The sequence below is a fragment of the Tamandua tetradactyla genome, chromosome 15 (assembly GCF_023851605.1).
Source record: "Tamandua tetradactyla isolate mTamTet1 chromosome 15, mTamTet1.pri, whole genome shotgun sequence".
Taxonomy (NCBI): Eukaryota; Metazoa; Chordata; class Mammalia; order Pilosa; family Myrmecophagidae; genus Tamandua; species Tamandua tetradactyla.
The window spans coordinates 3,217,735-3,235,095 of record NC_135341.1 but is presented as its reverse complement, the minus strand read 5'-3'; the positions used below and the strand labels follow the sequence as shown (position 1 = coordinate 3,235,095).

At 36.5% G+C, this 17,361-nt stretch overlaps 1 pseudogene; it reads left to right on the top strand.

The window, feature by feature from the left end:
• The first annotated feature begins 11,100 nt into the window (after positions 1 to 11,100).
• LOC143657839 (GTP-binding nuclear protein Ran pseudogene) lies at positions 11,101 to 11,492 on the top strand (annotated as a pseudogene).
• Positions 11,493 to 17,361: the final 5,869 nt, after the last annotated feature.

Genomic DNA, 17,361 nt, shown 5'->3' with positions numbered 1-17,361 from the left:
GTTTTCTATTAACCCTTGGCTCCTACAATTTACTTGATTAGAAATAAAGGATTACAAGTCAAACAAGTTTTGTGTGCCAGAGGAAGTGAGATTTGATATAAATTTAGAGGATTTGAAATTTAGTGCTGTTCCTCATTCTGATTAATGAACAGAGAATTTGGGCTTTCACAACTATAGATCGCTAATCCATTTCAGAAGTAATGAAAATAGTGAAACTAGTGGATTTAACTAAATCAAAGACACAAAATACTTATATTTTATAAAAAAAACTCAGGGTGAAGATGCAAGCAATTTAAGCAATTTAAGACATTGTTGTGCAGCATAGATTTCTTTCCATCCATGTCTATGACTTCAGGTGTTTTAACTCAGTGATATCTCATTAAATATTTAATTTAATTTAGGTTAGATACTGATGTCCAACTGTTGAAAATTTGTAGTTTAAGGTGAGGATATGGCTTTTTATTAAAAATACAAAAATGTGATATAAATAATTTGCTTACTGTGATTTAAATAGCATCTGTTATATAGTTGATAATATTTTTTATTAAGCAGGTCAAAATTCTGAGGTATTGTATCTAAACAGATATAATATCTGTTTGCATACACTACATGAATGACCACAACCAGATTAGTTTGCCAGAATCACCTGGTAGAATATTTCAAATTTCATGCATATGAATTTGAAATTCTATTGAATTGTTACCTGACACACTGCAAACAAAAGTCTTCATTGGGAAATTTCTCCTTATTTCTACGTTTTTTCTATATGAATAACCAGAACTCTCTGGAAATCATTAATAATTGCTCACAGAACCAATAACCTATAAATTTAAATAATAATTTTCCAATTTAATAAGAAAAAACATGCAGTGCATTTAGATTAAAATATTTTTCACAGAGTCATAGGAACCTTGATGAAGAAATGATATCACACGTTCTACTGTTATAAAATGACCATTCCATTTTTACTGTTACATTTTTAAGATCACATATCAGAAGCATAGATATTGATAAGAGATAGAGAAGAAAATCTGAGGACACTGGGGGCTAGAAGTGAATGAGAATGGAAAACAGAAGTTCAGTTCTAGTTCCAGGTGAGATGGAGTGAACACATTTCACTCTGTCTCTTCCACTGAAGGCAGCTATAAACTCTGCACAGAATAGATGAAGCAACTCTCTGAGGACTCTAAAAAGTAAATAGTAGCAGCAAGATTGAACATCAGAACTTGAAATACCATCAGATCCCCCTCTGTTTCTCTTATATCCTGATCCTTGATATGGGCTGAGTTATGGAATTATAAATTTTCTGTAAATCTGCAATTATTATAAAATGAAAAACTTATTTAATGCTTTCCCTCTCCTGACATATAGGGTAGAAGTACAATTCTTCATTATTGCTGATAACTTCAAGTAAAATCCCAAGGCTTTTTACCTAAAACAAAGACAAAAAATTTCTGGAGAATGAAAAGAAGAAGGAACACCAGCTAGAACTTCAGGTCCTGTGTAAAGACACAGTTGTGAATTCACAGGGTTTTCCTTTTGCCTCATATATCCCAGATGGGGCCCTGGAGAAATTATCAATCTACTAACACCAATAAGCACAGACAAATGAGAGAGGCACCCTAGCAATACAGGATACTTTTGGTCAAAACTCCTATATTTCCACCAAATACCAAAGGGAAAACAAAATGTGTGACCCTACCTCTAACCTATCTGAAAAAGATTGAATGGAGAAGCAAAACATCTACCCTATCTGGGCTGCAATGAGACATCCAATTCCCTTGCTGGGGTGATATCACAGAAGACCAGGAGGGTACCAGGACTTTCAGCTCCACCTGTTGGAAGCAAGCCCATTTTCAATTACCCCAGCAGTGTCAATGGAAGCAATGTGGGGAATCTGAACTTCTACTTCCATTTTTTAAAAATTTTATAACTAAAATTTCATTGAGATATATTCACACACTATATAATCCAAAGAATACAGTTGTTGGATCACAGTATCATCATACAGTTGTGTGCTCATCTCTACAATCAATTTTAGGACATTTTCAATACTCAAAAAGCTAAAAATAAAAGAAAGGAAGACTCAAACACATCCCATACCCGTTCCCTCATTATTATGATTCTTTAACAGTTTTCTTCACATACCAAACAATCCATCCTAAGTCTGCAATCAAAGGTTTTTTTTTTTTTTGAAATCATACCATTCTACATATGCAATCAGTAATTCTTAACATCATCACATAGATGAATGATCATCGTTTCTTAGTACATTTGCATCGGTTTAGAAGAACTAGCAACACAACAGAAAAAGATATAGAATTTTAATATAGAGAAAAAATAAAAGTAATAATAATAGTAAAAAAAAACCTATGCTCAGATGCAGCTTTATTCAGTGTTTTAACATGATTATTTTACAATTAGGTATTATTGTGCTGTCCATTTTTGAGTTTTTGTATCTAGTCCTGTTGCACAGTCTGTATCCCTTCAGCTCCAATTACCCATTATCTTACCCTGTTTCTAACTCTTGCTGGACTCTGTTACCAATGACATATTTCAAGTTTATTCTAGAATGTCGGTTTACATCAGTGGGACCATATAGCATTTGTCCTTTAGTTTTTGACTAGACTCACAGCATAATGTTCTCTAGGTCCATCCATGTTATTATATGCTTCATAAGTTTATCCTGTCTTAAAGCTGCATAATATTTCATCGTATGTATGTACCACAGTTTGTTTAGCCACTCATCTGTTGATGGACATTTTAGCTGTTTCTATTTCTTTGCAATTGTAAATAACGCTGCTATAAACATTGGTGTGCAAATGTCCGTTTGTGTCTTTGCCCTTAATTCCTTTGAGTAGATACCCAGCAATGGTATTGCTGGGTCGTATGGCAATTCTATAATCAGCTTTTTGAGGAACCACCAAACTGCCTTCCACAGTGGTTGCACCATTTGACATTCCCACCAACAGTGGATAAGTGTGCCTCTTTCACTGCATTCTCTCCAGCACTTGTCATTTTCTGTTTTATTGATAATGGCCATTCTGGTGGGTGTGAGATGATATCTCATTGTGGTTTTGATTTGCATTTCTCTAATGGCCAGGGACATTGAGCATCTCTTCATGTGCCTTTTGGCCATTTGTATTTCCTCTTCTGATAGGTGTCTGTTCAAGTCTTTTTCCCACTTTGTAATTGGGTTGGCTGTCTTTTTGTTGTTGTTGAGTTGAACAATCTCTTTATAAATTCTGGATACTAGACCTTTATCTGATATGTCATTTCCAAATATTGTCTCCCATTGTGTAGGCTGTCTTTCTACTTTCTTGATGAAGTTCTTTGATGCACAAAAGTGTTTAATTTTGAGGAGCTCCCATTTATTTATTTCCTTCCTCAGTGCTCTTGCTTTAGGTTTAAGGTCCATAAAACCGCCTCCAGTTGTAAGATTCATAAGATATCTCCCTACATTTTTCTCTAACTGTTTTATGGTCTTAGACCTAATGTTTAGATCTTTGATCCATTTTGAGTTAACTTTTGTGTAGGGTGTGAGATATGGGTCTTCTTTCATTCTTTTGCATATGGATATCCAGTTCTCTAGGCGCCATTTATTGAAGAGACTGTTCTGTCCCAGGTGAGTTGGCTTGACTGACTCATCAAAGATCAAATGTCCATAGATGAGATGGTCTATATCTGAGCACTCTATTCGATTCCATTGGTCGATATATCTATCTGTATGCCAATACCATGCTGTTTTGACCACTGTGGCTTCATAATATGCCTTAAAGTAAGGCAGTGCAAGACCTCCAGCTTCGTTTTTTTCCTTCAAGATGATTTTAGCAATTCGGGGCACCCTGCCCTTCCAGATAAATTTGCTTATTGGTTTTTCTATTTCTGAAAAATATGTTGTTGGGATTTTGATTGGTATTGCATTGAATCTGTAAATCAATTTGGATAGGATTGACATCTTAACTATATTTAGTCTTCCAATCCATGAACACGGTATGCCCTTCCATCTATTTAGGTCTTCTGTGATTTCTTTTAACAGTTTTCTGTAGTTTTCTTTATACAGGTTTTTTGTCTCTTTAGTTAAATTTATTCCTAGGTATTTTATTCTTTTAGTTGCAATTGTAAATGGGATTCCTTTCTTGATTTCCCCCTCAGCTTGTTCATTACTAGTGTATAGAAATGCTACAGGTTTTTGAATATTGATCTTGCAACCTGCTACTTTGCTGTACTCATTTATTAGCTCTAGTAGTTTTTTTGTGGATTTTTCTGGGTTTTCAATGTATAGTATCATATCATCTGCAAACAGTGATAGTTTTACTTCTTCCTTTCCAATTTTGATGCCTTGTATTTCTTTTTCTTGTCTAATTGCTCTGACTAGAACCTCCAACACAATGTTGAATAATAGTGGTGATAGTGGACATCCTTGTCTTGTTCCTGATCTTGGGGAAAGTTTTCAATTTTTCCCCATTGAGGATGATATTAGCTGTGGGTTTTTCATATATTCCCTCTATCATTTTAAGGAAGTTCCCTTGTATTCCTATCTTTTGAAGAGTTTTCAACAGGAAAGGATGTTGAATCTTGTCAAATACCTTCTCTGCATCAATTGAGATGATCATGTGATTTTTCTGCTTTGATTTGTTGATATGGTGTATTACATTAATTGATTTTCTTATGTTGAACCATTCTTGCATACCTGGGATGAATCCTACTTGGTCATGATGTATAATTCTTTTAATGTGTTGTTGGATATGATTTGCTAGAATTTTATTGAGGATTTTTGCATCTATATTCATTAGAGAGATTGGTCTGTAGTTTTCTTTTTTTGTAATGTCTTTGCCTGGTTTTGGTATGAGGGTGATGTTGGTTTCATAGAGTGAATTAGGTAGTTTTCCCTCCACTTCGATTTTTTGAAGAGTTTGAGGAGAGTTGGTACTAATTCTTTCTGGAATGTTTGATAGAATTCACATATGAAGCCATCTGGTCCTGGACTTTTCTTTTTAGGAAGCTTTTGAATGACTAATTCAATTTCTTTACTTGTGATTGTTTTGTTGAGGTCATCTATGTCTTCTTGAGGCAAAGTTGGATGTTCATGTCTTTCCAGGAACCCGTCCATTTCATCTAAATTGCTGTATTTATCAGCATAAAGTTGTTCATAGTATGCTGTTATTACCTCCTTTATTTCTGTGAGGTCAATAGTTATGTCTCCTCTTCCATTTCTGATCTTATTTATTTGCATCTTCTCTCTTCTTTTTGTCAATCTTGCTAAGGGCCCATCAATCTTATTGATTTTCTCATAGAACCAACTTCTGGTCTTATTGATTTTCTCTATTGTTTTCATGTTTTCAATTTCATTTATTTCTGCTCTAATCTTTGTTATTTCTTTCCTTTTGCTTGCTTTGGGATTAGTTTGCTGTTATTTCTCCAGTTCTTCCAAGTGGACAGTTAATTCCTGCATTTTTGCCTTTTCTTCTTTTCTGATATAGGCATTTAGGGCAATAAATTTTCCTCTTAGCACTGCCTTTGCTGCGTCCCATAAGTTTTGATATGTTGTGTTTTCATTTTCATTCGCCTCGAGGTATTTACTAATTTCTGTTGCAATTTCTTCTTTGACCGAGTCGTTGTTTAAGAGTCTGTTGTTGAGCCACCACGTATTTGTGAATTTTCTGGCACTCCACCTATTATTGATTTCCAACTTCATTCCTTTATGATCCGAGAAAATGTTGCGTATGATTTCTATTTTTTAGAATTTGTTAAGACTTGCTTTGTGACCCAGCATATGGTCTATCTTTGAGAATGATCCATGAGCACTTGCGAAAAAGATGTATCCTGCTGTTGTGGGATTTAATGTCCTATAAATGTCTGTTAAGTCTAACTCATTTATAGTAATATTCAGATTCTCTATTTCTTTATTCATCCTCTGTCTAGATGTTCTATCCATTGATGAGAGTGGTAAATTGAAGTCTCCAACTATTATGGTATATGTGTCTATTTCCCTTTTCAGTGTTTGCAGTGTATTCCTCACGTATTTTGGGGCATTCTTTTTCGGTGCGTAAATATTTATGATTGTGATGTCTTCTTGTTTAATTGTTCCTTTTATTAGTATATAGTGTCCTTCTTTGTCTCTTTTAACTGTTTTACATTTGAAGTCTAATTTGTTGGATATTAGTATAGCCACTCCTGCTCTTTTCTGGTTGTTATTTGCATGAAATATCTTTTCCCAACCTTTCACTTTCAACCTATGTTTATCTTTGGGTCTAAGATGTGTTTCCTGTAGACAGCATATGGAAGGATCCTGTTTTTTAATCCATTCTGCCAGTCTATGTCTTTTGATTGGGAAATTCAGTCCATTAACATTTAGTGTTATTACTGTTTGGATAATATTTTCTTCTAACATTTTGCCTTTTGTATTATATATATCATATCTGACTTTCCTTCTTTCTACATTCTTCTCCATACCTCTCTCTTCTGTCTTTCTGTATCTGACTCTAGTTCTCCCTTTAGTATTTCTTGCAGAGCTGGTCTCTTGGTCACAAATTCTCTCAGTGACTTTTTGCCTGAGAATGTTTTAATTTCTCCCTCATTTTTGAAGGACAATTTTGCTGGATATAGAAGTCTTTGTTGGCAGTTTTTCTCTTTTAGTAATTTAAATATATCACCCCACTCTCTTCTAGCTTCCATGGTTTCTGCTGAGAAATCTACACATAGTCTTATTGGGTTTCCCTTGTACATGATGGATTGTTTTTCTCTTGCTGCCTTCAAGATCCTCTCTTTCTCTTTGACCTCTGACATTCTAACTAGTAAGTGTCTTGGAGAACGCCTATTTGGGTCTAATCTCTTTGGAGTGTGCTGCACTTCTTGGATCTGTAATTTTAGGTCTTTCATAAGAGTTGGAAATTTTCAGTGATAATTTCTTCCATTAGTTTTTCTCCTCCTTTTCCCTTTTCTTCTCCTTCTGGGACACCCACAACACATATATTTGTGTGGTTCATAATGTCCTTGAGTTCACTGATACCCTGTTCCAATTTTTCCATTCTTTTCCTGATAGTTTCTGTTTCTTTTTGGAATTCAGATGTTCCATCCTCCAAATCAATAATTCTATCTTCTGTCTCTTTAAATCTATCATTGTAGGCATCCATTGTTTTTTCCATCTTTTCTACTTTATCCTTCACTTCCATAAGTTCTGTGATTTGTTTTTTCAGTTTTTCTATTTCTTCTTTTTGTTCAGCCCATGTCTTCTTCATGTCCTCCTTCAATTTATCAATTTCGTTTTTGAAGAGGTTTTCCATTTCTGTTCGTATATTCAGCATTAGTTGTCTCAGCTCCTGTATCTCATTTGAACTATTGGTTTGTTCCTTTGACTGAGCCATATTTTCAATTTTCTGAGCATGATCCATTATCTTCTACTGGCGTCTGGGCGTTTAGTCAGATATCCCTGGGTGTTGGATCCAACAGGTTGAAAGATTTTTCTGTGATATCTCTGGGTTCTGTTTTTCTTATCCTGTCCAGTAGGTGGTGCTCGTGGCACACGTTTGTCTGTGGGTCCCACCAGTAAAAGGTGCTGTGCATCCTTTAACTTTGGAAAACTCTCATCCTGGAGGAGGTTCGCCAGCCAAAGTGGCTTGGAAGAGTGCCAGCTGGCCTGGGGATCCAAATGCGGAAGGGTCACTGGCCGCCACAGCCCGGGAGAGCGCTTGTCCAAATCCTCTAGTCGGCCCGGGGTGCTAAGTGTGGCAGAAGGGTGCCAGCCACCATGGCCCGGGAGAGTGCACAGTTCCCACCTGGACCGGGAAGTCACGTGTTTGGAAGGGACCCCGGTCACAGTTCTCTGTGGCCAGGGGATCTCCGCTCCAGTTCTCCCAGTTGGTCCGGGGGGCCATGCGTTGGGGGGGGCCCCAGCCGCCGTGGCTTGAGGGAACCACCTGTCCAATTGGCCCAGCTCTCCCGGGAAGGAGGAAGGGGGGACTCTGGCCGCTTGCCGCCCCAGCCCGGGGAAGCCCGCGCCCCTCAGCGATCTCACCAGAGCGGGTTCTCTCAGCCAGTCAGCCATTCCAGGATTGGGTATGCTGTCTTTTTGATCTCTGTCATGGCTCCGGGAGCTATTCTGTATCGTTTCTACTCCCCTAGTAGCTGTTCTGGAGGAGGAACTAAGATCCGCGCGTCCTACTAAGCCGCCGTCTTCTCCAGAATTCCAATCAAAAGCTTTTGATATAATCACATAATTATGCATTCACCACTATCATTAGTATGAGAAATTCTTATTTCTTCCAAAAAAAAGTCTCATGTCCCTTATATCCCCCATCATTGGTATTTAGCTTTGGTATAGGGTTTGGTTACAGTTAATGTAAGATTATTATAATACTGTTAACTGTAGACCTTAGTTTATATTAATTACATTTTTCCATATACCACCCTGTTATTAACACTTTGTCATAATGATGTATATTTTTCTGATTTATGTAAAAACTTTCTTACATTTATACAATAAACCACCATCATTGTCCACTCTACATTTCACTAAGTTATGCAGACCCAATTTTCATCCTCTAGCTTTTCTTCTGGTGGTATACATGACTACTAACCTTCCTCTTTCAAACATGCTTATATTCAACTTTGTTAATTATACTTATAGTATTCTGCTACCCTCACACAGTATTGTGATATCCATTTCCTAAACTTTACATCAACCTTATTGAATATTCTGCACTCCTTAAACATCAATTGCCCAATTTCTTCCCTCTTTCTAGCTACTGATAACCTATGCTTTTGACTTTAGCTTGAGAGTGCTAATTATACTTAGTTAATGTTAGTGAGACCACACAATAGCCATCCTTTCAGTTCTGGCTAAATTCGATCAACATAATGTCCTTAAGGTTCAACTCATTGTTACATATCTCATGACTTCATTCTTTTCTATAGCTGTACAGTATTCCATTGTATGTACACACCACAGTTCACCCTTCTGCTGATCATGCACTAAACACTGACTGCCTCCATCTTTTGGCAATTGTGAATAATGTCACAACATACATTGGTATGCAAATGTCTATTAGTGTCCCTGCTTTCAGTTCTGAATATATACCTAATAACAGGATTGCTAGATAATATAGTAGCTGCACTGCCCTCTAGAGGGACTGCACAATTCTAATTCTCTACTGGCAGTGAATTGTAACAGTTTTATTCACACACCATACAATCCATCCTAGGTGTCCAATGAACTGCTCCTGTAGTGATCATAGAGTTATGCATTAACTACCACAACTGATAGGAGAACATTATGATTTCTTCTGAAAATAAAGAAGAAAAAAATCCCATAATTCTCTCCTTATCCCACTCTTATTTACATTTAGCTTTAGTACACTGCCATTGTTACAATTAATGGACTGTCACAGTGTTACTGTTAACTATAGCCCTTAATTTGCATTAATTGTATTATCCTTACTACCATCCCATTTTCTAACACCTTGAAATAGCGACATACATTTGTAAAATCTTTCTTATATCTTTTAAATTAACCACTATCATTGTCCTCTCTAGATTTCACTAAGTTATACAGACCCAGTTTTATCCCCTAGCTTAACTTCTGGCGACATACATGACTCTAACCTTCCTTTTGCAACCATACTCACACTCAGCTTTGTTAGTAACACAGCATTCAATTAATCTTATTGAATTTACTTACTCCTTAAACATCAATTGCCCAATTTCTGCCCTCTTTCTACCTCCTGATAACCTGTGTTTCTAATTTAAATCTCAGAGTTTGCTCATTATACTTAATTCATATTAGTAAGACCAAACAGTATTTGTCATTTTATTTCTGGTTTCTTTTACTCAACATGATGTCCTCAAGGTTCAATCACATTCTTGCATACATCATGACTTATTTCTGTCTTACAGCTGCATTGTTTTACATTATTTGTATATACCACAAATTATTTATCCCTTTGTCCATTGATGGACATTTGGGCTCTTCCCATCTATTAGCAATCATGAATAATGCCACTATAAACATCAATGTGCAAATATCTGTTTGTGTCCTTGCTTTCAGTTCTTCTAAGTATATACTTAGCAATGGAATTGCAGGATCATATGGCAATTCTATACTTAACTTTCTGAGGAACTGCCAAATTGTCTTCCAGAGCAGCTGTAGAGTTCTACATTCCCACTAAAAGTATGTAAGTATACGTATTTCACCAAATCCTCTTCAGCATTTTTAGTTTTCCAGTTTTTTAAATAATGCCCCTCCTATTAGATGTGATTTCAACTGATAGCTTGTGAAGTTGAGCATCTTTTATTATGCTTTTGAGCCATTGATATTTACTGTGGAAAATTGTCTATGTCTTTGGATCATTTTTTAATTGAGTTGTTTGTCTTTTCATTGTTGAATGGAAGGATCTCTTTATATATTCTGTATATTAAACCCTTATCAGATAGGTGGTTTCTGAATGTTGTCTCCCACTGAGTAGGTCACCTATTAAATTTCTTGACAAAGTCCTTTGAGGCACAAAAAGGTATTCAATTTTAAGGAAATCCTATCTAACTCTTTATTCTTTCATTGCTTCAGCTTTAGGTGTAAGGTCTATGAAACTATCTTCTATTAAAGTGTATTATTTACATTTTCTTCCAAGACTTTTATGGTCTTAGGTCTAATGTTTATGCCTTTGATCCATTTTGAGTTCATTTTTTGTATACAGTGTAAGACAAGGGTCCTCTTTGATTCTTTTGGATATGAATATCCAGTTCTCCAAGCACCATTTGGAAAGAGGCTGTTCAGTCCCATTGAGTGGATTTGAGTGCCTTGTCAAAAAAATGAATCATCCACCTTAATTAGACAAAGGATGGAGACTTTTCTGGAATAAAACCCCAAATTCAGTTTAAACTTGTATTGGTTTGTGATGGCAGTACAGGAAAAAATACATTCACAAAAAGGCATTTGACTGGTGAATTTAAGAAGCACGTAACCAGCTTGACACTGAGGCCCATCCCCTTGTGTTCTGTACCAAAAGACCACCTATTAAATTCAATATAAGGGATGTCACCAGTCAGGAGAAATTGAATGGACTGAGAGATGGTTATTACATCCAAGCCCAGTGTGCGTTTATAATGTGTGATGTAACATCAAGAGTTACTTAGAAGAGTGTGCCTAACTGGCATAGAGATCTTGTGCAAGTATGTGAAAATATCCCCATCATGCTGTGTGGCAAAAAAAAAAAAGTGGATACTAAGGACAGGAAAGTTAAGCAAAATCCATTGTCTTCCACTAAAAGAAGAATTTTCAGTACTATGACATTTCTGCCAAAAGTAACTAAAGCTTTGATAAGCCCTTCCTTTGGCTTGCTGGAAAAAAGATTGGTGACCCTAATTTGGAGCTTGATGCCATGCCTGCTCTTGCCCTACCAAAGGCTGTCATGCACACAGCTTTGGCAGGAGAGTATGGACACGAATTAAAGGTTGCTCTGAAAACTGCTCTGCCAGATGAGTATGATGACCTGTGAGAAAAATGAAGCCAGAGCCCAGCATCAGATGTCTAGTTTTATAGGCAAATGTCCTGTGATGTTATCATATAGCTAAGCAGAATATGTGCTTAATCTTTGAGATGCTGAAGGAAATGAATGGACTTTAGAATGAATGCAAAAGTTAAAAAAAAAAAACCTTCATTTTTTGGACCTGCATATTTAGCTATTTTGGAACACAGTTGTTTTCCTTTTGAGTTTCGTATATAAGACTGCTGCAGTCACATCACAAATATTCATGGGTGAAGTCTTGTTTGTAATTGTCATTCCTATTACTTTTTGTTTAGAATCAGAATAAAGTTGTATTTCAAATCTCTAAGGTAGTGAGCTCATCCTTTGTTTATAAGAATTTTAAAACCACTGTTAGGGAAACTTGTGCCATGCTATTCTTTAAATAGCCTTTGTTGTACTTAATTCCAAATATAAGTTAATCAACCCATGTCTACTTTTTATTTTTCTGCATTTGAATGATATCCTTCAAATTGGCTGGGCATGACTGGTCAGCAGTTTCCCATTTGATAAGGCATTTATTGTCAGTGCATATCCACTTGCCTTCATTTTTTTTTTTTTTTTTTTTAGAGGGAGGAAGGGAAGGAAAGACAGAGAGAAGGAAGGAAGGAAGGAAGAAAGGGAAACATCTTTAAACATTTTCTTGTTTTATTGTATTTTGTTTGTTTGTTTGTTTTTGTTACATGGGCTGGGGCCGGGAATCGAACCGAGGTCCTCCGGCATGGCAGGCAAGCACTTTGCCCGCTGAGCCACCGCGGCCCGCCACTTGCCTTCATTTTAACTAATGTCTAACCCATGGAAAAATTTGTTGAATATTCACACATAAACTATCAAAATAAAAGTTGCATGTGGTTTGGATACATAAGACAACAACAACAATTGTCCATAGATGAGAGTGTCTATTTTGGAACTGTCAATTCAATTCCATTGGTCAGTATATCTACATTTATACCAGTATCATGTTGTTTTGCCCACAATAGCTTTGTAATATGCTTAAAGTCTGGTAGTGTGAGACTGCCCACTTGATTTTTCTCTCTCAAGATATTTTTAGCTATTCATGACACACTGCCCTTCCAAATAAATTTGATTATTGGTTTTTCTATTTCTGCAAAGTAAGTTGTTGGGATTTTGATTCATATTGTGCTTATACTATAAATTATTTTAGATAGAATTGACATCCTAACTATATTTAGTCTTCCAATTCATGAAATAGTATGTCCTTCCATTTTTTTTAGGTCCTGATTTCTTTTAGCAAATATATTTTCTTAAAATTACTCTTAGTTATTGAACTCTTTTGGTTACTACTGGAAATGGATTTTTTTTCTTGATTTCTTCCTCAGTTCGCTAATCACTACTATATAGAAATGCTACTGATTTTTGCATGTTGATCTTGTATCTTGCCACTTTGCTGAACCTGTTCATTAATTTTAATAACATTGTTCTAGTTTTTCAGGACTTTCTACGTGCAAGTTCATTCATCTGCAAACAGTGAAAGTTTTGCCTCTTCTTTCCAAATTCAGATGACTTTTATTTCTTTTTCTTACCTAATAGCTATAGATAGAAATTCCAGCACAGTGTTGAAAACACTAATGACAGTGAGCATCCTTGTCTTGTTCTAGATCTTAAATGGAAAACTTTCAGTCTTTCTCCATTGAGTATGATATTAGCTGTGGGTTTTTCATATATTCCCTTTATCCTGGTGAAGAAGTTTCATTCTATTCCTATACTCTGAAGTGTTTTTATCAAAAAAGGATTTTAAATTTTGTCAAATACCTTTCCTGCATCAGGATGATCATGTGGTTTTTCTCTTTCAATTTGTTGGCATGGTGTATTATACTAATTGATTTTCTTGTGTTGAACCACCTTTGTATACCTGGAAAAAAATGTGGCGTCAAGGTGTATAATTTTTTATTGCACTGATGGATTCAATTTACAGGTATTATGTTGAGAATTTTTGCATCTATACTGAGCTTATAAATTGGTCTGTAACTTTCACTGTAGTATTTTCTGGCTATGATATTATGGTGATGTTGACTTCATTGAAAAAGCTAGAAAACTTTCCCTCCTCTTCTATTTTTTTGATAGAGTTTGAGGAGAGTTGATACTAACTCTTTCTGGTAGACTTCATCTGTGAACCCATCTGTTCCTGGACATTTCCTTCTTGGGAGATTTTTGATGACTGATTCAAGATCTTTACTTGTGATTGCTTTAGTAAGGTTTTTGATTTCTTCTTGAGTCAGTATAAGTTCTCAATGTGTTTCTAGGAAGTTGTTCATTTTGTCAAAGTTTTCTAGCTGGCTTGCATGCAATTGCTCATAGTATCCTCTCATTATCAGTCAGTATTAATGTCCCTCCATTTTCTGATTTTATTTACTTGCATCTTCTTTCTTTTTTCTCTTTGTCAGTCTAGCTAATGGTCCACAGATTTTATTGATTTTCTCAAAGAGCCAACTTTTGCATTATTGATGCAAACTTGCAACTTGATGTATTATTATTTTTATTTCCTCAATTTCATTTATGTCTGCTCTAATTTTTGTTATTTCTTTCCCTCTGTTTGATTTGTGGTTAGTTAACTGTTGTTTTTCTAATTCTCCCAGGTGTGCAGTAAAGTCCTTGATTTTTGCCTTTTCTTCTTTTATAATATAGATGTTTAGGGCAATAAATTTCCCTCAGAGCACAGCCTTTGTTGCATCCCATGAGTTTGTATGTTGTGTTCTGATTTTCATTTGCCTGAAGATATTTTCTCATTTCTCCTCTAATTTCTTCTTTGACTCACTGGTTGTTTAAGAGTATGCTGTTTAGCCACCATAAACTTGTGAATTCTCCAACATTCTGCTTATTAGTGATTTCAAGCTCCATTTCATTATGATATGAGAAAGTGATTTAAATAATATCCATCTTTTAAAATTTATTGACACCTACTTTGTGACTCAACATTGTGGTCTATTCTGAAGAATAATCCATGAGCACTTGAAAAGAATGTATATCTTGCTACTGTTGGCTGCAATAGTCTATAAGTGTTAAGTCTAGTTCATTCAACGTGTTACTCAAGATCTCTGTTTACTTACAATCTACTATTGTATGCCTCCATTGTGTTTTTATTTTTTTTCTTTTGTCTTACCTATGGTGCGTTTCATTCCCATAATTTCATTTGTTTTTTTTTAACCTTTTATCTGAATAGTATAACATATATATTAAGCAAAGAAATGAAAAAAAACCAATAGTTTTCAAAGCACTCTTCAACAAGTGATAACAGAACAAATGCCAGGGTTTGTCGTGGCCTACCATATAATCCTTTCATTTTCTTCCTTCTAGCTGCTCCAAAATATAGAACGTTAGGGGGTTTAAACACTTTTTTATCAACACAATTGACTTTTTTCTTTCTTTTTTTGGGGGGAAAAACAACGTATGTACAAAAAACTATAAATTTCAAAACACAGCACCACAATTAGTTGTAGAACATATTTCAGACATTGACGTGGGTTACAACTTCACAATTTTAGCTTTTTACTTTTAGCTGCCCGAAAATACTGGAAACTAAAAGAGATATCAATATAATGAGTCAGGATTCACATTCATTTGCTAAGTACTATCTTCTGTGTATAATTCCACCATCACCTTCGATCTTTCCATACCTTTCAATGGTGTTGTTTGTGCTATGGCAACTCTAAATTTTTGATATTGGAAGGATCTGTCATTAATAGGGGGATCGAACTATTGGATGCTCCAGAGAGTCTGTGCTAAGTTCTAGGACTTATCTGTATCAGGGAACCATCTGAAAGTTATAGGTCTCTGGAAAGTTACTTTAGTGCCTGGAACCCTTGTGGAATCTTATGTATTGACCTAGGTGTTTGTATTAGTTATGGTTGTCTAGAGAAACAGAATCAACAGGAAACACTCGCAAATATAAAATTCATAGAAGAATCTCATGTAACCATGGAAATGCAGAGTCCAAAATCTGCAGGGCAGACTGTGAAGCTGACGATTCCGATGGAGGGTCTGCATGAACTCCACAGAAGAGGCTCAGTGGCCAAAGCTGGAAGAGAGTTTGTCTCTTCTGAATCCTCCTTAAAAGGCTTCCGGTGATTAGATTAAGCATAATTCATTGCAGAAGACATTTGGCTTGGCTGATTACAAGTGGAATCAGTGGTGGATACAGCTGACATGATTATGATTTAATTCTATGAAATGTCCTCATAGCAACAGATAGGCCAGCACTTTCCAAAGTAGATAAACAGCACACCACTTGACCAAGTTGACACATGAACCTGACCATGACAGTCCACACCTTGTCAACTTGGCAGCTATACATATCACTTTAAACCCTATGTAATTTCTAAATAAAAAACAATAAAACACACTTTTTTTTCTTTAACCTAACAAGGTTCAACAATCCTGCATATAACTGGAAACACATTAAATCTCTTCAGAATAGGGTACAAGTCCTTGGGTAATATTCATTCTTAACTTGATATCTTACAACTTAAATAGTATAACATGGACAAAACAGCATTACAGTCTTCACTTCTGTAACTGATCATGTGGTCATAGTTCATATTTATCACTACCTTCTTCTACTACCCATTCCACATTCCCCTCACCCTTCAGCAAGTACTTCAGCTGTCCGTGGTTCTTTGCCTGGTGGGGTGACCCAAACCTTCATTCCTAAAGTTTCAGAGCCATTGGTAGTCCTGCCTTGATTGGGCTGTTTCGATTTCCCATTGATTTTAATCAGAGGGCATGGCAGTACTAAAAGGCACTCTAGGGGATCACGCATTTTCCAAGGAAGCTCTTCTTTACCTCCATAGTGTAGTTGCAGTCCTATTTCCCTGGATAGTCAGGGTCAATCACTAATAATGTAATCTCCTCCATGGCTTGTTGATCCAGGGGCATGAGTAGCCCAAACTGCCCAGGTGGCAATCTTAGATTCCACTTTCATGGAATCGTTGTTTCTCCTGTGGAAGCACTCCCTCTTTGGGAATTAAAGCCTGTAGACCAGCAGAGCTCACGGTCACAGGGACAGGAAGTAAAAATTTTCCTTGTGGATCACTACGTGTAATAGTAAGTGATGCCACTCCCATTTCCACTCCTTGGCTCCTAGACCCATGGATCTTGGTTATTGGAGACACAGCACCATACAGCAGATGCTGATTCAGGGCATATACAGCTTCCTGGAGAACATTATCCCAGCCTTTCCAGATACTGTCACCTAGTTGGCACCGTAATCAAGTTTTCAAAAGGCCATTCTACCAGTCTATCAATCTAGCACCTGCTGGATGATGGGAACATGATAAGGCCAGAGAATTCCATGAGCATGTGCCCATTACCACACTTCATTTTCTGTGAAGTGCATTCCTTGATCAGAAGCAATGCTATGTGGAATACCATGACGATGGATAAGGCATTCTGTAATCCCATCAATGGTACTTTTGGCAGAAACATCACATGCAGGGAAAGCAAACCCATATCCAGAGTATGTGTCTATTCCATTTAGAACAAATCACTGCCCCTTCCATGAAGAGAGAGGTCCAATGTAATCAGCTTGCCACCATGTAGCTGGCTGGTCATATTGAGGAATGGTGCCAAATCAGGGGCTTAATATAGGTCTGTGCTGCTGGTAGACTGGGCACTCAGCAGTGGCTGTAGCCCAGTCAGCCTTGGTGAGTGGAAGTCCATATTACTGAGCCCATGCATAGCCTCCATCCCTACCACCATGACCACTTTGTTCATGAGCCCATTGGGCAATGACAGGAGTTGCTGGAGATAGAGGCTGACTGGTATCCACAGAACGGGTCATCTTATCCACTTAATTATTAAAAGCTTCCTCTGCTGAAGTCACCGC